This window comes from Triticum aestivum, chromosome 4A (genome assembly GCF_018294505.1).
Source record: "Triticum aestivum cultivar Chinese Spring chromosome 4A, IWGSC CS RefSeq v2.1, whole genome shotgun sequence".
Lineage (NCBI taxonomy): Eukaryota > Viridiplantae > Streptophyta > Magnoliopsida > Poales > Poaceae > Triticum > Triticum aestivum.
In genome coordinates, this window is record NC_057803.1 from 611,218,401 (window position 1) to 611,243,855 (window position 25,455).

At 43.4% G+C, this 25,455-nt stretch overlaps 2 pseudogenes; one reads left to right on the top strand and one right to left on the bottom strand.

The window, feature by feature from the left end:
* The first annotated feature begins 140 nt into the window (after nt 1–140).
* Nucleotides 141–6,914, top strand: LOC123087531 (methyl-CpG-binding domain-containing protein 9-like; annotated as a pseudogene).
* A 1,768-nt stretch (nt 6,915–8,682) lies between these two features.
* On the bottom strand, nt 8,683–20,658 carry LOC123087533 (uncharacterized; annotated as a pseudogene).
* Between the last annotated feature and the right edge of the window lie 4,797 nt (nt 20,659–25,455).

The following is a 25,455-nucleotide window of genomic DNA, read 5'->3' on the forward strand; positions in this document are numbered from 1 at the left end:
TACTGCTAATGATATGGATGATGATATTTATATGATGGTGGATACGCCCTCTGAGACCAAACAAGATTTCTTATCAATTTTTACCAGTGATATGGAGGATCAAAGGACTTCTTTGTGTTGCAATGATGTACAGAGCTCAAATATGATGTCACAAATACTACCATCAAATTCTGAGAATGTTCCACCAGGTAAAGAAGCCAGTATTAATGACCAAATTGGTGAGTTTACATTTAAGGGAACATCGCCCTCTTCAGTATGGGGGATGATTTCTTCTGCTATGGTGGAAGCATGTGAAAAAAATGTATAAGGAACATGGGCATCTGGTATTCTCATGCACACACAACAGTGAAAATCATTTATTAAACAAGGGGAGTGGATGTCAGAACTTTGATGGTCCTTACGCTCCCTTAACTAGATTTTGCTCATCCAATGGCCCCAGTATACCACGAGTTACAGAAAAGAAGAATGATGTGAAATCTACTTATACATTACTGAAGAATTGGCTATACCATGATAGAATTGGGCTTGACTTGGAATTTGTTCAAGAAATTGTGGAGTCCCTTCCTAGATCCAGGTCTTGCATAAACTACCAGTTCTTGTGCAATAGGACAGAATTTCATTCTTCTGTGACAGTTGCAAGTGGTTTACTTTTATCTGTGCATAAAGATGGTCAAAGTAATGGAGATACACCATATGGTAGACATGGTGCCGTGACTGGGCTACATGATGATGCTCAGCCCAGCGGTTCTAGCATCCGCAAGCTACCTCCGGGACGTCCTATTAGCCATAAGCTTCAACCGGAATCGGCGGCAGATGTTTTCCAGGTAGCTCTTTACATATCTGTTACTGTTTCTGCTATTTGAAGAAACACATCTTTACAAAGTTGTGCATTTCCTTTTTATTCTTGCATCCATCTCATTGAAATTTTCTTGCAGATATGGGAGTTCTTGGGGCGCTTTGCTGAAATCATTGATCTCAAAGAAGTGCCTTCATATGAACAATTAGAAGATGAACTTGCTGACCCATGGCCAACTTGTGCAAGTCAGAAAGAAACACTGTCAAAGGGCATTCAACAATGTAGGGATTACTCTTCACCAATGAATTCCCCTGCTAATGCTTTTATATCACATTCAAATAGTGAATCTGGTCTCTCCAATAATGAAGAGATTGTGTCTGTATTTATTCCTGTTGAAACTTCCTCTATGAAGGAAGCTCGTCTAGATAAATTGGCAGCCCAGATACTTGGGAGGTGCACTGGTAGAGTATTGCCCAGGGTTCATCTTGCACTCATTAAGGTTCTTTTTGGTGAGGTATTATCAAAGCTCAGCATTGACCCCAAAGAATCAAAACCCAGGCGCGGGAGAAAGAAGGACACTGAGAGCCATGTTTCAACAAAGGAATTTAACTTTGATATGCTAACTGCTAACAAGTTGACTTGGCCAGAGTTGGCTAGAAGGTATATGTTAGCTATTTCTTCCATAAATGGGTGCATGGATGTGTATGATATTTCCAGTCGAGAAGGGATGAAGCTATTCCGCTGCCTACACGGTGATGGTGGCATACTGTGCGGAGCAGTACCTGGGGTTGCCGGCATGGAGAAGGATGCCCGTGTAAGCATTTTACTTCTACAATTAGCTGAACCTTGTGATTCATTTGGATCGTTCTTCCTTTCCTTCTTCAATCAGACATGAGCTGTAGTATTTGCTATCTGTTTTTAGATTCTTTCTTCTACTTTTTATTTCTATTTATTAATATTAATTTTTGCTTTGATTGCAACCCTGTACAATTATATTATACACATTAACTCTTCATAATAGTATGTTTCTATGTTGTTTCTATGAGGGACATAAGACATATCCATGTTTTATCCTGCTTAGGAAAAAACCTTGTTTTTTTGGGTTACCTGTCACCATCAGGCTCGCTTTCTGTTTTTTAGGGTAAAACAACAGGGAATACCATTACTCTGTGTGTGTGTGTGTGTGTGTGTGTATATATATATATATATTATAGTAATAATAAAAAGAGGTATGTACTATCCTAGCAAGGCGAATATAATCAGTTAAGAGACTGTGAGACAAGATTTTCCACCAGTTTGTTTCTTTCTATAATTTCTTTCTATGATTCTATCTATGGAGACAAGATATCTTGACTACATTGATTCCTTGTCCAGCTGTGTGATATTTTGAAAATATCAAATATAATTTATAAGGATGCTGCGTTACGTTTGTTGTATGATTTATCTATAGTTTTTTGTTCGCCCACTAAGAGATATTATAAATTTCCTGTGTTCTTATTTTAGACGATTGTAAATTTTATGTGTATTTTTGCTGCACTGTACTTATTGTATTGTATTTTCAGCTGCTTCTGGAGGCGGAGAATTTGATATGCAGCTCTCTATCAACAGAAGGAAACAAGGTTTATATGATGGATTACAAGTATTCTGCTGAGGTGCCTATTGCTGATAATAGAACATTTCCGGATTGGGCAGAAGCACTAGAGCCTGTGAGAAAATTACCGACAAATGTGGGAACGAGAATTAGAAATTATGTTTATCAAGCTTTGGACCGAAAATCACCAGAATGGGCAAGGAAAATTTTGGAACATTCGGTAAGTAAAGAGGTCTACAAGGCTAATGCATCTGGACGAACCAAGGTTAGTAATGCTCCTGCAGGCTGAAGTCATTGTATTATTGCTGTTCCAGACTGCATTTAATTTCCTTTTTCTGGCTTTGACCTGCTCTCAGGCCCTTATAAAACCCTTTTTATTGATAGATCGAGCTGCAATACTTATGGTGTTTTTCTCGTAAAGAGTAACGAGTTGCAAAAATAGAAGTATGAGTTTGTATTAGTTTATGTTTTAGTACCATTTGTTGTGTGGGTTGCGCTCTAGATTAGAACTCCTCATGTATTTTGCCCTTAGCCGGCAATACGAATGCATAAATTCCATTTTCTAGTTCCCCTAACACTTCTTTTGTTTTACTATTTTACGAGATGAAGTATTGTATCCCTTTAAAAGGATGACAGAATGGTTGCAGAATGATGTATTTTGTATTTACATGTTTTTGATTATATAGCCTGAGCAGAAAACTTTGGTTAACATGAACTTGCTGTCAACACGGCCAAGCTTATGTTGTATTTGACTTATTCTTTGCCATAGCACGGCCAAGCTTAGTCAGTGCATAGCACGGCCAAGCTTAATTTGAGGACCCTTGTGACTATTTGGAAAATACACTAAAAGATTATTTTTTTCTTGTTGCAGAAAGCTGTTTTATCTGTGTTGTCAGAGGCATGCAGTGTAACAGTGCCACAAAAAACTGAAAACCCAAGAAATGAAAGGAAAACTATTTCCATCTCAGAGGTCATCTTGAAGAAGTGTCGTATTGCTCTGCGCCGTGCCATTTCCTCAGATCAATATAAGCTTTTGGGGAATCTTCTTGGAAGTATTATAGTGAACTCTAATGAGTATATATATGAGGATGAAGGCATCCTTGGATTTTCTGGTATGGTGCCACGCCCTTTGGACTTCCGCACAATTGACATAAGGTTGGCTATGGGAGCTTATTGTGGATCTTGGGAGACCTTTTTTGAGGATGTGCAAGAGGTGCGTTTTTCTTTAACACCCTTTTTGTATTATGCCATGGTCACGCATGGGATATTTTCTCAGATTTTCCATGGATGGCTTCATGTGCCTGCAAATACTCCTGTTGCGTTAGCTTGTGCTAACTGTTGATCAGCAAAGGAGTTATAACAGACAGTGTGCCGAAACTAGAAAATCAAGCTGACAGTTAGTTTGTGCACAAACTAGAAAATTTGCTGATCTGCTATGTGTTTACCTGCAGGTAATCCGTAATCTGCACACTGCATGTGCAGATCGAATAGATATAGTGAAAATGGTTCTGGAATTCTCTAAGAGTGTTGAATTGCATAAGACAGAGGTGTGTTATCCCTTTCTGTATTGTAGTTTACTATGCTGATTTGAGTATATATTAGCTTACTGTTAAATTTTCTGTTTACTAAGTTATATATATTACCAATGATTTTAGTAAACCTTTCGGCTTTCTGTGCAGGTGCTCGACCTTGTTCAGAAATTTGATTGCTTCCTGTCTAGGGAGAATACTGGTTCAGAAATCCATGAGGAGCTACAGGATATTCTGACTGCAACAGCCAAATTACCTAAAGCTCCATGGGAGTATGGTATTTGCAAAGTGTGTGGCATTGATAGAGACGATCACATTGTTCTCTTGTGTGATGGCTGCGACGATGAGTACCATACTTATTGCCTGAATCCACCACTAACTCGAATACCACGAGGAGACTGGTTCTGCCCATCGTGCATGTTAAAGCTAGAGAGATCACATCTTGACCAGGGTGCTCATGATCTTAAACGACAACGAGAAGGAGCAGAGTCTCATGCATTTCACGGCAAACCATCATGCATCTCAGCTCAAAGGAAATCACATCTTGACCAGGGAGTTCAGGATTTGAAACCACAACGGAAAGGACCCTATCATGACATGCTTATTAAGTTAGCTGCAGCAGTGGCAGAAAAAGAGTACTGGGAGCTCAGCACACAAGAGGTATGGTTTTCTCTTCTATGGTTCTTTGTGTATTGCACATTTCGCTATACTCCTTTATATGATTCTACCTTGGCCAAATCATCTTTTCTCTATTATCTTACGGTATACCTGATAATTTCTCTGTGTGCTAATTTTCATAGTGGACAAAGTGACAATCTACATTGTCTAACATTTATCTTCAAAATGCAGAGAATAGATATGCTGAAATTTCTTTGTGATGAAATGCTCAACACAGTCCTGATAAGAGAACATATAGAAAAATGTCCAGATAAGTTCAATGATCTCCAGAAGAAGTTTTATGCTTTGAATTTTGAATTGAAGGATTTGAAAGATAAGGAGGAAATGAGGAATTCATATGGTGAAATGGATACTTTATCGGACCAGATTTCAAAAGTGCAGGAGTCAATTGGCACAGTAGAGTCAGAGCTTAATATGGCATCCTTGAGAAGAGATTTTCTGGGAAAGGATTCCTTGGGTCGACTGTACTGGGTTTTAGGACGATCTGGTAAACGTCCTTTGTTGGTCGTTGATGGAAGCATGCTAATAAGCAAGGAGAGGGACCCACCATCTACTTCTGATTGTAAAGGATGGAATTCTGCATCTGTTGTCATTTATGAATCGGATGAAGAAATCCGTAGCCTTGTTGACTGGCTAAGGGAATACGATCCAAGGGAGAAGGAGCTGAAACGTTGTATCCAGCAGTGGCAGTGGCAGCGGCAGAGGCTTCTTCATCACCAGCTGGGTAATTTTGTTCCCAGTGATCCTCCAGTATCATCCCAGGGGTCGTCGAACAGCAGCGAGCAGCAGCTTATGGAAGTTCCCAGTACCAAGGCTGCAGCAATTTTGGGGAAAACATGCCGCTGCGACTGCTTAGAGCCTATATGGCCTGCTCAACACCACTGCACAGGATGTCATGAGACTTACTTCACGTCAATGGAGTATGAAGATCGTGCTGGAAAGTGCAATGGACATGTCAACAAGGAGAAGGATTCTGTTCATCCTAGCTCCACCTCTGGGTCCACAAAACTGATGAAGTCATGCCCATATGACTTTGAAGAGATTTGCGGAAAATTTGCCACCAATAATTCAAACAAGGAGATAGTGAAGGATATTGGACTTATTGGATCAAACGGAGTTCCGTCTTTTGTCCCTTCACGTGCAGCTTTTATTGATCCTCCAGTCATTCTGAATAAAAACAAAAAAGCAAGATGACATCCCAAATGATGATTGGGTTTCCAGCTCCTTAGAGGAATGCCAGGCAATGCCTGCACAAAAGTTAGGGCCTGAGGGGTCTAATTCTGCTCAAAATTGTCCTGCAGCTAGTACTTCCTGTGATGAAAATGTGTCAAAATCTAAGGAACCAGCCCCTGATACTGATACTACTTCCTGTGAGGAAGCAGCATCTTCTGCAACAGACAAGCCAACAACAAGATTGCTAGCTGTTAACGGTGGCTTGGTTCCGGAGTCATCACTGAGGCCTGTTACAGGAAGAAACTCTCATATCCTGAAGCAACAAAAGATAAATTTGCTTGATATAGATGCAGCGTTGCCAGAGGAAGCTTTGACAACCTCAAAGTCTCAACAAATGCGAAGGCGTTCATGGCGTGCTTTCGTCAAGCATGCAGAATCAATATCCGAGGTGACTTCATCATCTATTTATTCACCTTAATTTGTGCCACACAAAATATATATATTAAAAGCTCTCTAACATCATCATTTCCATACAAAATAAATGCTTGAGAGGGCTGTTATTAGCCACTGCACTGATTAATCGTATCTATTCTATGCCTCTTCCAGATGGTACTGGCGACCAGCATGTTGGAGAGAGTGATAAAATCCGAGTTCCTGAAGAATGATTGGTGGTACTGGTCCTCCTTTACAGTAGCCATGAAGACCTCAACTGTATCCTCGCTCGCTCTCAGGATCTACACTCTCGACAACTGTATCATGTACACCAAGCAGACTAACACTGTGCCACCGGCTGACAGTACAAAGGTTGTGAACAAGGGGAGGAAGGGGAAAGAGCCAGAACCATCAGCGTCGTAATTTGCGCCGCTCGATCTATTGTATACCCCAAACTTAGATGTTCCGCAGACAGTTCAACAACTATGTGACGCTGTGATGACAGAGTTGGTACTATAGACAGAGTCTTTGGTTATTATGTGGTCCCTTGAGGCTTTAGGGCTAGCTTTGATTCTGGTGTTCCTGCAAGGGTGCAACCTTGACCATTCGTTTTAAAAAGTCAAATTTACCAGACTACTAATAAGATACCCGTGCTACTAAGCTACTGAATCACATTCAGAAAATGGAATAACATAAGTACAAAGTAAAATGTAGTGCTGAGATTTTCGTTTGAGAGAAGGTTAGGATGTAAGCACATCAAAAGAGTACAAAATGTATAATGACGCTACAAATACCACAAATTTAAATGGGGCCACACACCTGCTGCATTATAATTACATCCAGCTTTAGCAAACACATGTGCAAAACTATTACTCCTGCTAGCAAACAATGGAGCAGGCATTTCCAGATTCGCAGCAGTGCCCTACGGTGGCAGGTGGCCGTGTGCGCCAGTGTGGAGGAGACCCAACTGGCGATGGCAGCAACAACCAGAGAGGATGACCTCTGAGACGAACCGGTGATGGGGTGAGAATTTTGTTGTCGACAGGTGCGGCGTCGTAGAGGAGGAACGACAGGCGATGGAAGTGACGGCACAAAAGAGAGCACAGGAGATCGTCGGAGGAGGAGGAGGAGGAGAGAAAAAGGCAAGCAGAGGAGAGGTTCACTGACTTTGGAGTATATTGAAGCAGCCATGGAGTGATGTTGATTCAAAAATTGTACTCTGGTGGGCTGCAATTGGAGAGGAGAGGCGGCTGCTGCTTGCTGGACTGTGATTGGAGAGCCATTAGGGAAGAAACGACAATGGCCAAGAGTGGCGGCGGCATGGTGGAGGTCGTGAGCAAAAGAACTTTTTTCCCCAAAAACTGAGCCGATAGGATATATTGAACGACATCGGAGATTGCTTGCTAGCTTGCTGCTAGCACGTTGACGAGGTTACCGCCCCAGAAGTAGTTGAAGCACTGGTGCTACGTGCGGTGGCTCTCACCCGCCAGGAAGGCTTTTCAAGGGCCGTTTTCCAGTCAGACTGTTTATTCGTTATCCAGATAAACAATGCTTCTACGGTTGATCGCTCGCCGGTGGGGCTCATCACTGCTGATATCAAGGAGTTGGTGTCGTTCTTGTCGTCCATTCACTTTAGTCATATAAATCGTTTGTCGATTGTTGCGGCACATTTTCTAGTAAATCGTCATGTAAATCATCTGAGTCCTTTAATGACTCCATTTTTCATGTAAACCCGGATTGTAACCGGGAGGCACTCTCATGATTATCCTTGATCAATAAGCGTGATATTCCTCAAAAAAAACTTATGAGATTGACCAGCACAAGAAAGTATCTCATGGAAACTCAGTTGAAACCAAGGTCTGATGGGGATCCAGATCAATCGAGTTCGGCTCACCATGTTGCTATTTAATCTTGTGCAGGAAGTACTTTCTCATACTATGTACTGTACCAGCCCAAAATCTACCTGAACTAACAGAGCACACAACTGCTCAATGCCAGGAGCTTATTAGGGCGGCGCGGGCTTGCGGTGCTCCCATCCAGGCAATGGTGTGATGATGAGCTCTGGCCCGAAAGTTCATCTCGACTCCTCAGACTTGCTTGCCCCTTGGTCCAACTTACGGTGGCTCGGTTCTCCGTCCTCGGGCGCCGAGATTTAGAGCTGATTACGGATAGGTAAATCATATATGCATCTTGATTAACCCACTAGTTTATATACTTCTTCTCTCGATTTATTCTGCCCAATAGGTTTGTACTAGATGTGGGTACAGGTTGCTTGATCTAACAGCCAGGGATGAGACGAGGGGAATGGCAGCAGTGGAGCAGAACAAAGTGCCGGGTCACACAAATTTCAGTTTTCATCAGTTAGATATCAGACTTCTTCCCTCGATTTTTTTCTGTCCAGTAGGTTATGTGTGTAAGGTTACTCGAGTTTTATTGTCACTCAGTTAAACCCTGTCATATAGAATCACAAGTTGCATTCCAAATTCATGAAACAAGCAGTTGCATAAACTTGCGTTTAATCCCAGTTACATACAGAGGCTAATCAAGTCACTCGATTCATTCCAAATTCATATACAGAGGCTACTCGAGATTTATTGTCGTTCGGTCAATCCATCCATGTCATATAGAATTAGAAGTCGCATCACAAATTTGTGAAACAAGCATTACATCCGGCTAATCCCAGTTACATGTCGTTACTCTAGGTTCTGTAGCAGAAACAAGGGGTTGCATCACAAATCAGTGATTATAAAATCGATCTGGGCATCACTTTTCTTCTTTGCAAGTACCACCTTCGACCGCAAGCTTCTGTTGGAGCTCTTCAGTGATGAGCGCCGATTTTTGCTTGTTTTGGTCACCTATATAGCAAATGATTCAATCAGTTACACATCCATCACTTGGGTAACAAACGCTTTTACCACTTGGCTAAAACTAGTAATGATAGCAAGCAAGTATTCGTGAATATATAGATCAAAAGTATAGCAGATTTAGCTGTACAAACGGAACAAACAACTCTGTCAGATTGAGACTCATGATCTAGTTCATTTACAATATTCTTCGAAAAATTGCAAGTGCTAAGTGCAATGTCTGAACTGGTAGTGCCATTTGATTATTCAAGAGGAACATCACTTTGCTACACGAAAATTGTAAATGACAGAGAAAAATAAGTAATGGAAAACATGAATGGAACTATGCTACAACAAAACTAATGAAGCAAAAACAAAGACTACTAATGAGCTAGTTCACTTAGATCGAGACATTTTTAGCTAGTTACTTACATGCAGATGTACTCTTGAGAATAAATACACATGGCAGCTTTAATAAAAATACACAGAACAACTTGTATTGGATTCAACACCATAAGTGTGTGTTATCCTAAGTGCCTGTTAGTTACTATTCATTCATTGTTATCAAGAGTTTAGTTGCAACTGAAATTTATGTATTTCTAACTATCGGTTCTGAATCACATTGTAGGTCTGTTATTGGATTTCGTACTGGATAACATGGAACAAAGGATCAGCTCATTGTGTACATGGTGGCTCCAGTTGACAATCTAATCTTAACACTGATCTTTTTTTTTACTGTGAACTAGTAGTGCTAAAATAGTATCTCAGTGGATTTTCTGTTTGTAAATCTGCACAACAACGAACTCATTCGTGTGTCATTTGCACCTGAGATCATGATATTTAAATTATCATTGGTATCTTTGTAATGGTGCTATCCTTAAGATCTCTAATTTTTCAAGCAACCTGTTACACTCGATATCAAGGAAATGTGAACGTACCGGTCTCTTCATCATCAGATAGGTATATTACATTAGCAGAAGCCTCCATGTCATGGGGATCACTGGGCAGCCCAAGACCTGTTAGCCATTCATTCAGTGATGCTGAATCAGAATCTGACTCCGCCGAGCCTGATGCTGAAGGCCCAACACCTTTACTTGGCAACACATTCAACGCAGCTGATGAAACGCTAGATGTCGTTGTCAAACCTTGCTGTGATGTTAGTGGAAGAACTGGATTTGGAATCCAAGGTACTGGCGACAGCAGGTGTGTTGGGTGTGAACTTGATGGCAGTGCTGGAACCTGCCGAATTTGATGTGAACTTGATGGCCCCAAGAGTGCCGGTATAGTGGGGTGTGAACTTGGGTGCAAGCTTGACAGTGATGGGTTCCCTGGGGGAGCAGCCTGTGGGCATGATTGTCTTATATTTATTGGAGTCACAGGGATAGACCATGTCCTTGCGGACATGCTCTCCAGCCTAGTTGGAAGCTGCTGCTGATTTGCAGATACCATTGAATGCACCTGTGGAGGCAACCTGCGCTGAAGATGAGGAGCAGGTGCACGTGCTAGTTCACTGTGGACTCCAAAGCTTCCCCGTGGCAGAACTGGCGCGGGACTAAATCTAGTTGATGTTGATCTGGCAATGTTGCTTAGTATGGAGGGATGTGGTCTGACCACTTGTGAAGATGGCGATGATGATGGTGATGGTCGATCGACCTGAAATAGTTGGACATGATGTATCGGCACTGGAGGTCGACCAGCTGACGACGACGCAGTTGGTGATGCAGTCGATGCCACCGCTGAAGACCTCGTGGGAACTTGCTGAGAAGCCTGGGGTGTCTGGTGATTTGGAGGGCTGTGGGCTCTAACTGCAGATCAAAGTAGTTGGCATTAGCGATAGAGATTTGGGACAGGTGTTTGCAAATCATGTCAGCATATTTCATTAAGAGGACATAAAAAATGATTGCTTATAGTCAATACTCAATACCTTGGTCTCCAGAAGATATGAATTCCTTCCGAAGATTGTCAGCTAGTGACTGGTTGAGGAGAACTTTCTCACATAAATCATTTAGTGTCTCCGTTTGCTGAAGATGAGTGGAATCTTGTTTTTGAAGTAACAAATCATACTTTTGTTTGAGCTTCTCCATTTCTTGGCTATACTCGGTCCTAAGTTGTGATTGCTGTCCGTAAGTGAAAAAATGAGAACAAGATGAATCCCAGAACTAGTGTACGAAATTCACAACCAAGATATACATACATGAGCTAGAAGAAATAGCAAACCTTTAGCTCGTGGGTTTTATTAAGCGAGTCAATGTGTAACCGGAATCTGTGCAACTCATTTTTCAGTGGATCATCACCAACTGGTGGATGATTAAACATCCTTGGTGCCAACGGAAAGAGTTGTGCTGAAGAACCCGGTGCAGCCTCGGGTTGATGACTTGGTGGTTGACACTGATCAGGGTGTGTTCTTTCAAGCAGAATACTGGATGGTGGAACCGATGGATGCATTGCAGATGGCAAACACTGAGATGATGGTACACGAGAAAGGTTTGCTTGTTCGGCATCTCTTTGTGAAAGCTCAGTTGGCACCATACTTGGTTGTGCAGACTGAATTATCAGATCTGTCTGAGTATAAGCTTCCCTGGATGCTGATGGTTGCATTTCAGGTCGCAAAGTCTGAGCTGGTGTTATACCAGAACGGCCTACTTGTTCTGCCTCTCTTTGCAGAAGTTGCGCTGGTGCTACAATTGGTTGGGCTGACTGTATTACAAGATTGGCCTCGGCTTCAACTTCCTTAGACATTTGCAAGGAAGTCTGGCTGGGCACAGGAGCCAAAGTCTGTGGTTCTAAGTAAGGTGGATCTGCATGAGTATTGCCCCCATTGTCGGTGTTAACTTCCATTTCAGCATCTCCTAAATGTTGGTCAGTCTCTCCCGGTAATGGTTGCAAACACCCACCACTCTGTCGCTCAATATGTTCAGTCCTATGGTCACCACTTGAAGATTCCTGATATATGTTACAGGTACATATGATTAGTATCATAATGGATACTAATAAAAAAAAGGTCACAAGGAATACTAGTGCAACCATAATGTAATGAAGCACCATGAATTGGAACATGAAGACCATTGCTCAGAACTGACTCAAATGGAAAGACAAGTGCTGCATCAACTGTGATGTCCTCTATTTGGAAGTGCGTTTATAAGTAAATGGGTACACAGTGTCACTGACGCTCATAGATGAGCCTACTAAATATTTCTTTTCCTTTTGCTGTATTAAAAAGAACTTCAATTAGTAATCTGCAAACCGTAAAACATGAGAGTATGAAAGGCAACATACTACAAACAGTTTTCTATGCCTAGTGTACTGTACTGCCATGATGAGCAAGTAACTATGTTCACTTGCTACATGGAAAGAGCAAAAACGACACATCCTACATGAGCCTACTAAACATCTCCTTTCCTTTTCGCTATATCACAAAGGAAAACTTATATGAAATTTTTACAGTCCATAAAACATGACATGAAACTTGAACCAAAGCTTCAATGTGTTATACTTCTAAATTGACTGCAAAATATGTTGGAAGTTTCTGTAAAAAAAAAGTTAAGCTGACAGTTCCGACATGGATAAGCTTATAAAATCAGAATGAATACCACTCCAAAGAACTAGTAAGTATAAGACCTGATTAATCCATGCCCTACCTGATTAATGGAATTATCAATTGCAGGACTAGAATTTAATTGGTCTTGAACAGCCAGAGATGCCCCTCCTTGCATGTCAATGCAATCAAAACTATTGCCGATCATGTTCTCTGTCAAACCAATACCTTCTGATGCTAGTGTGCCTTCGTTGTGGATAAGAACTTCAGCAGAACCTTTTCTCGCTGCTTCTGCAATGATAACATCAGATGGAATCACACTACCAACCAATGTAACTTCCATCACTGAAGTTTCGTGCAAAGACTGCGGACAGTTTGCCAAAGTAGTTGTATCAACACAGGAGCTAAAGTGGCTGAATTCCTCAATAGCAAAGCCTGATTCTGGTAAATAAATACTCTGATCAAAAGTATGATCTAATTGGCCATATTTTGCTTCGTGAAGGAACTTTTCCTTCAACTGCAACTCCTTAGTCCACACCTTCGATTGCTGTAAATCAAGGTTCTCACGCTGGTGCCTCATGTGCTTCAGAAACGCATATAGTAGCATAGTGAACCATTCAACTATTAGGTTTGTTAGCATAGTGAGCCATTCAACTATTAGCTTTGTTTGACCACCTCTGTCCTCTGAATCAGCTTGAGACCTACGAAGGTGTTCCACAACTATTCTGCATGCTTTTCTCAGTTTCACCACTCCATTGTGCCTGTGCATGTCAAACATTGCGACCTCGTTTGCTTGTTTATCAAGGATATTCTTCTCTCTCAAGGAGAAAACCATGTCAACTAAATTAATTCTTTTCTCTGTGATCCTATTAAGAAGTACATCCTTTGATACAGATAGCAGTTCCTTCTCTCCTGGTACAATAGCCTCAATCACTAAATCATGTGAATCCTCTTGATGTGATTTGTTCCCACCAACAGATGCTGTCTGCTTAGGGGTTGATTTGCCATTTCCATGTCTAGTTGAGGTCTCCTGCTGGTATGGTGATATGTTCTTTACTGAAATTGATTGATTATTCTTGCCTGTTCCGCCTACTCCATATGCGAACTCCTTCTTTAGGTTCCTTAGCTTCTTATAAACCAACTCGACACAAGTTTCACTGCACTCATAGTTCAAGTATTTTGCAGCAAGAGCCAGTGATTCTTTATGATTAACCTTGTGCCTTGAGAGAGAAGCAGCATGCCAGCACTGAAGTAAAGCATGCAAAGAAGGAAAACATTCATGAAGAACAGCAACATTTAACATTGAACATGTAGTGCAAAAATTAAAGAAGACTCTTCTCTAACCAGTGCAATGTTGAATGCATGCTTTGGCTCCTGACTGACTTGGTGATTCTTATTCTTCAAAGCATACTCAAGAAGTTCCTCACATACACATTTAACACTCCCCTGCACAACATGTTACCGTTCCATCAAAGAATCCAATCAGCTAAAATAGCAAAATGATGAGTATATGAAATCATGTGTCTTCAGAAATTTCAGCCTCACTAAAATGGTAGGGTGAATTACTATTTGATAAATTGTCTGTGTATTTATTTGTCACACATAATGTATTGCTGTTCAGAATTGCTGCACTCTTCAGTTTAGGCACAATTTATGATTGTCGATCAATTACAAACAACCAAACATTTTAGTTCTCTTCGGCATGTATTTGGTTCTTAATATCTTCCTTACGGAACTTTCAATACTGCCAATAGGTTTCTACTTCTGACCAAAGGAATATATTAAACACTAAGAGCAACTCTAGCAGAATTGGCAAAACAGCCCAACCGCCATAATAACAGCCTGTGCATTCGGGACCAAAAAAAGGGATCTATTAAAGTTGCCATATCACCCTTGGCCTCCAAGATTTTTGGAACATGCTCCAAATAGTGGGCCATAGCCTCCTTATTTGGAGGTTGAACCGGGAGGGAAATTTCACCTCTTTCCCCTTGCGCATGGCCTCTCTCCCCCTTCCTCCCTCCCTCCCTCTCTCTCTCTCTCTCTCTCTCTCTCTCTCTCTCTCTGCCAATGGCGCGTGTCGGATGCGCGTACCAGTCCCGCAGGCACTTATCTCACCAGGAAACGAGCCAATTAACGGTTGTCACCTCCTGTCCAACAGCCCGCGCCCATTTCTGCCACATTTTCCCGCCACCCGCCCACCCCGTTTCCCGCCACTCGTGGATATAGAAAGGCCAGCACACGTCCCAGCTCATCTCCCAGCCGCCAACAGCTCCACTTTCTTCTCCACTTCCCTCCTTGTCCTCACCATGCCGCTTCACCCAAGGCCGGACTGGCTGCCACTCACGGAGAAGACACAACAGCTGGACGAGGAGGACGTGCAGGAGACCACCCTCATCGCGGAGGAATGTGATCGCCAGGACGGGCTGGACGGTGTCACAGGCCGCCCGCTGCCGCGAAGCGCTGCACGGTTGCGTCCGAGATCGACTCCACCGCTGGTTTCCCGCCGCTCCCTCGCTGCTAGGGCAGTTTGGGATGCCCGCTAGGCCGCCACCTCCGCCATAGGCGTCGAGGAGGCCGCGGCAGAGAGGGAGTGCACCTTCTGGGCCAACTTCAAGGTGGCGCCAGCGGCAGTATAGGAGATGGACGCAGAGAAGGAGCATGCCATCTGGGACCATCCCCCCGCTGGCCAAGCCACCCCTGGCCTCAACGATGGTGCCTGGCCAAAATGGGATGAAGGCACTCCCGCCCAATTTTGCACGGCCAGGGAATGGCCGCGTCTGTCCCCATCAAGCCCAACTTCACATATTAGTTTTGTCTCAAATCAAATCTTGTGAAGTTTGACCGAGTTAAAAGAAAAAAATATTCAAAAAATTTACCAAGATTCACAATAACAAATCAATATCACTAGATCCATCATTGAATATATTTTTGTATTGTATTTATTTAGTATAGTAGATATTGATATTTTTTATATAAATGTGGTCCAATATGACAATGTTTTTTTCTTGCATGGAAATATTAGTGTTTGACTTAAGACAAAAGTAAGATGCGAAGTATTTTGAAACGTACTATGGTATATGAGCCAAGAGGTCTCAAGCTCAACTCCCGGTCAACGCAGTATTTATTATTTAATAGAGTATTTACAGCCTACATCAATCTGACATTTAAGGCCTGGCGGAACCTCGACATGATGGGGACTCCCAAAAGTCCAAACTGATTAAAAAGGGCAGGCAGTATATTTCAACACAAACATCAAGAGAACAATGAAGTCGTTACATTCAGCATACCGGTAGTTCAAACAATTCATATAGCTTTGAGAACTCTTGCTTCAATGGGATGTGAACACTATTTTGTGTGTCCTGAAGATTTTCCACCCCTACAAAATGGATTCTGTTAGAACAGTGCATTATTCGCACCAAAAACAGAGCTGTTAATTATAGTTACAGTGGTATACCTTGTTCCTGCCATGTGTTGTCAACTGATATTTGATGAGAACTAGATGTCGTACTAATTTCAGGCAATACTGAGACATTGTCTTCGCCAGCTAAAACATTTGCAGATGAATCCAAGATTCCAGCAATTTTTCTACGTTTCGTACTAGCTTCAGCAGCCTCGTCTGCATGAATTTTCCATTCTTCCATGCTTTGTCTCTTTCTACAGTTGCTTTGTGCCAGCTTAGTTATATACTGCCAACGAGGAGACTTCCGATCTAGCAAATTTACCCAGAACTTTGGGAGATCACTATCAGGTGCAGAGATCCCCTCCCTCTCACCTACTACAACACTATCTCTAGAATAAAGAGGTCCACTCAGATGAGCTTGTGATACGGCTGCATTGCTCGTCTTAGTGCTGGTATCATCTTCAGTGGATAACTTCGTTGAGAACTCTGAAAGTACTTTATCCATGAATATGCATCGTTTTCTAGCCTTTCAAGTCTACTGAAGAGAAATGATGCACCCCAACTAAGCATACAATGGCTCAGGATAGGCATTATATTCTGGACACTGGTATCAAGAGTATGATCATGCTTTGCAAGTATAAGAGCCTTTTCCTCCACTGTACAAGACGAATACAAACGAAAAATGGGCACACATTCAGATTGTGACTCTATGCTGATCTTCTGGAGGGCTCTCAAGTCATTTGTGGGATTCCAATCACTAGAATATATGATGATGACATCAACTGATGACAGTTTAATGCTTGGGACACATGCACGACTATCAATCAAGAAAATAAACCGGCCCTTAGTCGTGTCATTGAACATACTCATTGCACCCTGTTTCTTTGGTACAGAGAAACCATGCTCCACGCGCTCATATGACTCAAGACCAAAGCTTTCACAGAGAAAATCACCCAGAATATCACCCATTGGAATGCCAGCCCCATCACAAGACTGCACATAGAAGAAAGTACCATCATATTGCACTGATAAGCTTGGGAAACCTTTCCAAAAGATCATGATATTTAATTCTAACAATGATGAATCAGAAACTACCCAAACAAGAACTTAATAAGGGATATATATGCCAGCAATTAAAAAGTACACATGGTGCATGAAAAGTAACATATTTAGATTTTGAAATAAGGTACCCACATGTTTTCTTTTAACCGATGCCAAGATGTTACAACATGTGCTTGCAAAATGTTGTTTCTAAAGTGAACCATATGTGCATTGTACCAAAAAAACATAAATTTAGAACAAGTGCAGATGTGTCAGCTTTCTGCAGGAGCAACCATGAATTCATATAGACACCATGGGGGGTGGGGGGGGGGGTGTTCAGGTAAAAACACAAAACTGAGAAAGACTCTGACAGTCTGACTATGAGGGAGCAACCCTGAGCAGGGTTAGAGATGCCTCCTTAAATCTAAAGGATTGAACATGGACTTCTTTCAGGATGAGCAATAATCTAATAGGGGCTACTTTGCCAAAAATCCGTGTGTTCCTTTGTTTCCAGATATAAGCCAACAGGCCATGACGAAGATGCCTAAGAATCTATTTCCCGAGAAACCAGCAGTATGATGGTGCAGCATGTCTTCGATACCATTTCTCTGCCGGTCTGCCCCACTGAATGCCAAGCTTGTTACAACAATTGACATTAAAGGGGCAAAAGAAGGAAAGATGGATGCTGGTTTTCTACTGCCCGTTGCTGCAAAGGACACAAGAGTTACCATTGGAGATAGTGAAATGCCGCGCAAGAATTTCTTTGGTGTTTAAATGATCAAACTAAATCAATGTCTAGAAACTCCATGCTGCGGAATTCTTATGTGCATAACTCTACTAAAGTGAAACATCACCAGTCTTTCTGCAACTCTTGATTCTGCGACTGAGGGAAGTGATACCCAGATGTTATTACTAACAATTTGACAAAATGTACCAAAGAGCAAAGACAGCTTGAAACTTTTCCTCATATGAGAAGTTGAAAACCCTTGTGCATAACATTAACAAATAATTAAAAGAAATCATCGCATGCTTCGGTTGCCGGAAATAAATAATGCATGCTTTGAGGAAGTACAAAACATTAATACTTGCCAACTCTTTAGATACAAGTACTAGTAATGAATCACACGTAACAGGCATTACTACATTAATTGGGACAAAGTTAAATAATGGAAGTAAGAGATTATTTGAGGCATGGTACCACAAAACGCTTACCTGGGAAAGGATAAGAACTCTCTGCCTTTTTTCCTTGATTAATCGGAGCATTTTCTCAAGAAGCAGTAGCTTGCCACTTGCACGAACTTCAATATCCAGGATATCAGTTACTGGGTGGCCCTTGGGAAGTGAGTCTAGCAGCGTTTCATCTACTAGATAAGGGTGGTCGCAGCACTGTTGCATGATAAGATCAGTAAAGACAGTTAGCTATGCACAATGAGTACCATTGCAGATTCCGTCTAACTCCCTACTGTGAAAAAAGGGTACCATGCATGCTCAGAAATTTTAACAGCTAACCTTCCGGAGGGATACAAGAATGTTGCGAAGAGCACCAACACTGTCAGTTTTTTCATTTGATTGAAGCGCTAGTGAGTTTGAAAGCAAGGTATAACAGTACATTTCTAGTTGCACTCGTGAAAGGCGAGCAGGAACCCAGTACTCCACAAATTTTGACGAGTCCACTTTCTGGGCCATTGCAACATGAGGTGTGAACTCTGAACAGTTATCAGTTGGCTCTCTAGCGTCCACTGCAGGACTGCTTTCAGCCACCATATTCTGTGAGCATAGATCAGCAGTCATATGTGCCTGTACAAGAACTGATAATGTAACCAACTCCTTTGATACAGATGGTAGGATGATAAGAAAAGCAGCATTGCAAATAACAAGCCAACATATTGAGGCAACAAGGATGTTACAGAAAAATCAAGCATATGAGTTGCTAAAAGGAAACTATACAGGGTATCCTGTCAGGTGGACACTGCGTCCTGCATAGGTTGTAATGAAGCTCAAGACGTTATATGAGATAATTCAGGTGCAAATAAAGAACATTTTGATGTATTACTGGAATATGTGTTTAGTTATTTACTTCTATTTTGCTACTCGAGAGTTACGAGATATAAAGGATGAAGGAAAATAACAATGACACTTACAGTAATGCTTTGTAATAATGTAAGGTCAAGAACTGTAATAATGTAAGCACAAGAGGTGATATGTGATCTAGTAGCAACAAAAGAACATATTAATCTGTTACCAGAATATGTTATTTAATTCTATTTTGCTACTCCAGGGTTAAGACCTATCAAGGATGAAGGCAGAGGGGACTGGTACTTACAGCAACACCATGATTTCATAAAGAGTAGAATCAAAGAAACAACAACTCAAGAATAGAAGATGGTTGAGCAAACCTCCGAAATGGGAGCAGATTTTTCAACATCAGTTTTCGACCCATCTGTCTCCAGTATCAACTCGGGAGCTTCACACCGACCAGAAGTACAGCCTTCACAAAATTCATTGACGACTTGACTTAAATGTGCCTGGTTATCTTCTTCGTGCGCGCCACTTTCTTCAAACCTCAAAACAGAGCCATTGTCTTCCACAGTTAGCCTTTTATGCTGCTTCAGTGGCCTGGTACCGCTCTCAGAAGCATCATGCTTATTCTTGGTTGACTTACGTTCATCAATTTTCCTTTTCACGGTTTTGCCGAGAGCAGCCACTTGACCAGGAGAAACTCCAGTTGAATCATTTGAAGCAGCAGAAGCTGAAATGGTACTTTTCTTTACTCTGTCAGACGTTTTGGGGGAACTAGGCTTCCTCGTCGACCCTTTTAGCTTCATTGCTGACGATTTCAGGGAATCAGGTGTGCTGGGGTTGCTCCTGCCCCTCATAGATGTCTGCGAAACCGGTGTAGCTGCAGAACTGGTGGTGGTCATCACAATGGGATCCTTTCCTTTTGTTTCTCGATTCAGCATCCTCAGGTTTGGCTTCGGCTCATCGCCTGTTTCACGCACAGACGAGGTGGAGGTCGTTGCGGACTTGGGGTGCTTTGCATTGGTGGCGGCGCTGCCTTCCCTTGCACTGGTGTTGGTGTCCCCTGCTCCCTCATTGTTCGCCCCTCCTGACCGGGTATTGGCCATCAGCTTCAGTAGAATCAGTCAACGCATTAGGCAGGACACCTAGAATAACGCAATTTCGATCAGAAGCAAAGGGGGGTCGGGAATTTGGCAGCCCAGAGGTACGGGGGCATGTGCATCACAAAAGTTGGGGTTTTTCTCTTTTTTTACCTCGCAGTCGAACTGCTAGGGAGTCGTTCGCCGTGGTCGAGCCGGCGGGCACAGCGAGGCTGAGCGAAAGAAGAGAGACGGCGAAGGCGGTGCCGGGGTAGAGCTCCTGCGGCGGGCCGTCGTCTTGGTCGAGCTCCTGCGGCGGCTGGCCGGTCACTGTGGTCGAGGTAGATGGGGGTGGCCGCGGAGCGGAGGAGAGGAAGCCGGCGCGACGGAGGTGGATGATGGGGTGGAGGCGGCCGACGGCGGTCTTGCGGCGGCCCGCCGGCGGCAATGTGCGAGCGCGCCGGTGGCCAGCTGCTGGACGGCGGACGAGAAACCTAGAAATGGGGAATGTCGCGGGGTCGGGGATTGGGGAACCGATTGGATTTTTACAGTGGCAAACAGGAGTAATTTGTCACAACTCTGAAGTTTTTTTTTTATAAGGAAGCCGTATTCCACTGATACGTGCCACGGGAGCCAGTTCTTTTATTATAACACAAATAAAAGGGCAGGGGAAATCTTAATGCAAATGAAATAACCAAAAGAAGATTACCTAAGACATAAGATTTCAGAACATTAGGGTGAAATCTAATAATTATCTACTAGATGACATGATGTAAGCAAATAGATTAAATCCAATTTAAACATCCGCAATTAATCCCATATTGTTTTTACAGATTTAAAGGTTGTTTAACACTCTCTCTCTCTCGCTCCCTCCATCTCTCTCTGCGAGCCAGACATGCACCCTCTCATTCCGTCACATGGGAATGGCCGGGGCGGGTTTTAGGCCGGGCTTGACAAAGCCCAAAGTGAAAATCCCAAAGTTGAGCCCGACCAAAGCCCCAAAACATGTGCTTTCTCAAGCCTGAGCCCTACCCGAATGCAAGCCTGGAGGCCCAACCCGCATGCAGATTTCCAGTCTACGCACGTGTAAGCTCGGTCCTAAGCCTGAAAGCCCGGTTTGAAAAGGTGAGAAACGGAAGCCCGTGCCCGGGCCGAATATTTTCTTAGGCTGTAAAATGAAGCCCGAGCCATGCCTGAAGAGGCAAGCCTGGCCGGCTTGGCCAAGGTTTTTCGGGCTGGACTACCAATGAAAACGTTTAGGTGTTGCCATTTATCAGCCTCTCAATCCAGTGCAGTGAGTTCTATGCACGGTTGACCATAATAGCAAATGAACTGAATAGTTCCTAGAAAATGGGGTTGTTCCTCCAATCGAGAATTTTGCAATTGTCTACATAGATGATTGGTCATGTTTGTTGCCAATTTGGTACCAAGATAAGGAACAACAAATATATAATACATGTGCAAGTTAAGTTCCAAATGAGTCATACAAATTGTTGCATTGAAGATGTGTCACTTTATGATGCTTGGATCCAATAGTCTAGTCTAGTGTGTCGGGCATTTATTGATTAGAGCATCTATAGTTCGACGCCCCAAACCCGCCTCAAACGCCCTGGCGGATGGCCCGGTCACTGATCAGTCACAAAAATCCGACCCATATGGGCTCCTTAAACGGGCCTCAAACGCCCGGGATGACCGGCACCTCTCATATCCAACCCAAAAATAGGGCGGATATGGGGGCGTCCGGGAGCGTCCGTCACGTCGGACCCGACAACCCGGCCCCATCGCAAATTGCACCAAATCCACCAAACCTTTCCTCCCCCTCCTCCTCCAGTCGCCCTCCTACCTTTCCCGCGCCTGAGCCCTCGCTGTATGCCACCCTTGCTCCCCATCCTCACCACGGGTCTCGATCTGCCGTCCTAGATGTCATGCTCATACATATGTTGTTTGCTAGATGGCGAGGGCGACCACTTTGTATCACGAGATGGAGAAGAAGGTGTTTGCTTTTAGCCATTGTTTGATCTTATTGATTGGAGTGTCAAAGTGGACACAGCTTGTGGTTGATGTCAAGGCCGACAAGAGGAGGAATGATGGCTCAAGCCCCCACCAATCAATCGGGTTGGACGATGGAGAGGACGATGTTGTCGTCGAGAATGGAAAAGCCACCGTGCCAAAGGATAACCGACAAGTCATGGGAAACAAGTGGGAGAATATTGAGTTGGAGAAGCAAAAGGCGGCGATCAAATGGGAACTCGAGAAGGCCAAGACATTTGGAGAGATTGAGCTTGAGAAGTAAATGTTGCAACTCGCACAGGACGCAGAGGATGTGAAGATCATGTTGGCGGACGAAACCCTCTTTGATGAGCATGCAAAGAAGTGGCTTGCGGATAAGAAGAAGGAGATCAACAAGCATAGGGTGTACGAGGCGGCGAGGGCGGTAGCGGCAGCGAAGCATGCGACAAGGATGTAGGCGGAGCAGGAGGAGCATGACACAAGCATGGCCTCGAAGCAGGCAGCATGGATAGCGTCCGGCCAGTGATCCGACAAGCGAGCCATCCGTCACGCTAGAACATGGATTTCATTTTGGCATGTCCGGTTTGTTGAACTATGATTTGCTTTGCTTTAGTTTCGGATTGTTGAATTCAAACAATTTGTGTCGTATGATCGACGTGCATGGATTGTATGGATTTGAGGATCCGAATTTGAGGTATGTGGATGTGTGGCGCAAGATATCAAGGGTCGGACGCTCTCGCGGCCGTATAGGGGGCGAATTTGCCAAGTCCGATTGTAGATGCTCTTATAGGGAGTTAATGGAAGGTGGAGAACTGGAGACAGCAGCAACCATGTGGAGTAAGCCAAATGTTCTTGATAGTGTCAAAAGGCGGTGTAGATCCAACTAAATTTTAAAACTTTGACTTATATTAGGACAAAAGATAGAAGTGCACTTGTTCCGGACGGAGGGAGTACTGGCTACTGATGCTAGGGTAGCATCCCCATGTGTATGTATGAATATTCTTGATTGATAGTGTCGGTTTTGGGTAGATATAAATGAGCTAAAATATAGCAATACTTGCACATTATCGAATTTCTTGTAGATTGCTGCATACTTGCACAACAAGCAATTGGGATGTACTACTAATATCGAAGGAGGCCAAATGATGGATGTCTACACAGGAACTCAAATGGTCAAAAGCCCACCCACCATCCAGGGTATAGACCAAGGAAGCTGCTATTGGACTGCTCGCTCAATGCCGCTTATTACTGGGATCTTCTCTCCACACCAAACGTGATAAAGCTTTGCTCTTGGCTTGCTTCAGAAACCTTGATGATCCAGTACTCTGCATCTACTCCCTCTGTTCATAAATACTCCTATTTAGAAACGGAGGTAGTAGTAAACTGACTGGAAAGATACTAACTGCCTGTGCAAAAGGCTATCTAGCTAGGTCTAGGATCAGTCAAATTCAAATAGTTGACTGCAAATTATGGAGTAACAATTTGTTTTTTGAATGAACTTCTTACTGGAGGAGACAGAGTCTTCAACTTGCGTGAAGTAAAGTATATATAGTTTCCTGCTAACCTTCTCTGCTTTCAAGACTACGAGCTTCTGATCTGCAAACGCACAACAAGTTGTCTAGTTAGGCCATTTCCTCCTGTGAGAAAGAACCTGAATGTTGTGGAGTAACTGTTGCAAAAATACACTCACAGAACTGATAGAAAAAAATGTAAGAACCTGTGAGAAAGAACCTGAATGCCGTACCTCTTATTAACACGAGATGAACCAAGTTCTATGGTGGCTACATGACTCCGCAAACTTGAGAGTACTCATTGTTTCACCAAAAGCACCGCCCTCATGATTCACAAGCACACACACAAAGAACAACAAATGGATGGCAATGTTGGCATTCTTGACGAAACAAAGCCATAAATCTTGAGAGATTTTGTGTACACCTGAGACATGTACTTGCGTTAGCTTACTATTTCGGTATGGAACGTGTGACACTTCTAGGCTAGTGCAGATGATGATTTGTTCAGTCAGCCAGTCTTTCTCACAATGTCAGCCAAAGAAACGAACCCAGCAACGGCGGTCCTGGATAGCAAGGAGCTCTCGCCAAAGCCCTTCTTGACGTTGACGGGGAGGTAGCTCCGGGCGGCGGCGGCAAATCCTTGGGTCACCTGCCTCCATGTTCGGTCCGTCGTTGGCCGGTGTTGGCGGAGGGCAAGTGCGCGGCATCAGTGGATGTCGACCTCCATTGCTGTTAGCAGGATGGGAGAGGGAGTGGCGGCTTCCAGATCACTTGCGTGAGGTTTCCGGTTCGAGGAGAAAAATCGAGGCAGGCAGGAGGTGGACAAAGCGAAACGGTTTCTAAGGGGAGAGGAAACGATATTCTTTTTTTAGGTTGTACCAATTTCTATCCATTTCCGCAACAAAATAATTTTGAACGGAGAGAATAGTATAAAGTTGAAAATTACAATACATGGATCACTTTAAACAGCACTAGAGAGGACAATCGTATTGGCACATAAGAAAAAACACCCGGTATAAAAGAATTTTATGGGTACAACTTTGAGGGAGTTGACCCCTGAACGCCTGACCAAATCGTCATCGTCCACCATCCACCAGCCACGGTGTTGATGTCATCATCGGAAGAGAAAATAGACACCATGCATCGATAAACCGTCAAAGCACCATTAATATTGCATCACTGCTTTGTGAGCCGTAGAAAGCGCCACCATGGACGGCGAAGCGCATATCAATGTGGCGCATTGGTCGGGGTTCAACCCTATGCTTCTTGGGTCTCAGATCCGCCGTCTGCAGTTGATGAATACCATCGGATCCGCCTGCCTGCAGACCATAACCCAATGCTAAATCAACAACCACAATGAAAGAAACTGCCGTCACCGCATGAAGCAGCGGCCGACGACGAACTCCTCTATGTACATGACACTTTTCACTCACTCCTCGAAGCCTCCACAAGAAGAAGCCCTGCAATGGGACCGAAGTGAGGAACACCTTATTCTCCGCGGTGGTGATGCCGCCATCAAGACGCCACCATTCAGAAAAACTACTAACCCTAGACCACCAACCAGCCGGATACGAAGCACCGAGATCGCCACCCCACCTGCTTGTTGGGGAACATAGTAATTTCAAAAAAAAAATCTACGCACAGGCAAGATCATGGTGATGCATAGTAACGAGAGGGGAGAGTGTCGTACACGTACCCTCGTAGACCGTTAAGTGGAAGCGTTATAACAACGTGGTTGATGTAGTCGTACGTCTTCACGATCGACCGATCCTTAGCACCGAACGTACGGCACCGCCGCGTTCAGCACACGTTCAGCTC